General features: G+C 33.6%; 1 pseudogene; it reads left to right on the top strand.

Moving 5' to 3' along the window:
- LOC119591647 overlaps positions 1-1,226 on the top strand; it is a 2,677-nt pseudogene extending 1,451 nt beyond the window's left edge.
- Positions 1,227-1,326: the final 100 nt, after the last annotated feature.

Below are 1,326 nucleotides of genomic sequence, written 5' to 3'. Positions count from 1 at the left end.
CTGGCAGGTATTTGGTGCATGTGGCTTTGATGTCTCCATAGGTGTCAAAACTGCTTGTTGCCAGAGATTTCTTACTTGCGCATTTATTGAAATACCTTTGTACATGACATCACGTATCATTCTATTAAATTCTTGGTTGTTTAGAATTGCTCTAACAGTTAAGTTCTGTGTCAATTGTTTTTATTTTGCTTTAATTCATCTTTTTTCTATGGAAATACTTATAGAAATAAAAAGACCTGTTCTCTCCTTAGTTTTTATGTGTAGATTCTACGAAATATTTAGGATTGTTTACATTATTTGACAGAAAATTTTAGCTGTAGCTTTGGTCAATAATTTTCATTAAAAGGTTCCAGATCTGAGAATGGAGAAGATGCTGAGGATTTACAGGAATCCCAAAAGGGTCGAAGCATAGATGAGGCTGTGTCTAATATAAGTAAAGACTATGATCTGGATCCAAATCAGGACCTGAATAAGTTGAATGATGAACAGCTGAACAGAAAGAAGAAGGTTTGTACATATCACTAATTTAAAACACAACCTTTACTGTATTTCACATTATTGTTTTATCCAAAGCATTCCAGAAATTGTCTGGAACTGGTTTCAAAGAAATTTGATACAAGTTTTCTTCTGAACAGAATTATATTCAGGTTAGTACAAACTAGTCTGTACATGTTTCTTATGAACATTAACAGTTCATTATTATATTGAAATGCTTATACTTCTTGGATTTGGTGTTAATTGATGAAATATTTATAGCTTAAAAAATATTGTTAACTTTCTTGATTTTTAGTGTTGATGTTGTATTAGACTGATTTATGTTATTCATGAAGTTAGTGCTTTGTTCTGTAACCTTACTGTCAGACAAAATTAAATGATACTAAGAAAGAAGTACATCTACGCAATGAGTAGTAAAACATGTATCTAGATAATGCCCTTATCCTTCAGATAATGGACAACACTTTCCAGAAAAATCAGTTGAAGCAGGTGATCCAGGCTATGAATATGACAAGCAGGTAGACTTGACACTGCAGAGAAGGTAGAAGCTGGCTGGGATTCTTCTGAAGAGGACTTTTGGTCTTAACACAGGCGTGTAAGTTTTTTGTAGACAAGTAAATGAGAGAAAATAATGAAATAACTGAAGTTGCTCTTCACTGTATGATCTAGGGTGATACTATATAGAAAATGCTCAATCTTTATCCTCTGGATGACATGAGGTTCATTTCATCACTGACTGGGCTTGGCTCAGGATAGTGTTATTCATGTTATTATGATGAATGCATTCCCTCTTATGCTGTTTTTTATAAGCCCACGTCTCATTCCCTGGGG

The sequence above is a fragment of the Penaeus monodon genome, chromosome 29 (assembly GCF_015228065.2).
Source record: "Penaeus monodon isolate SGIC_2016 chromosome 29, NSTDA_Pmon_1, whole genome shotgun sequence".
Classification (NCBI taxonomy): domain Eukaryota; kingdom Metazoa; phylum Arthropoda; class Malacostraca; order Decapoda; family Penaeidae; genus Penaeus; species Penaeus monodon.
The sequence above is the reverse complement of the archived record's forward strand: the minus strand, read 5'-3'. Positions and strand labels throughout refer to the sequence as shown.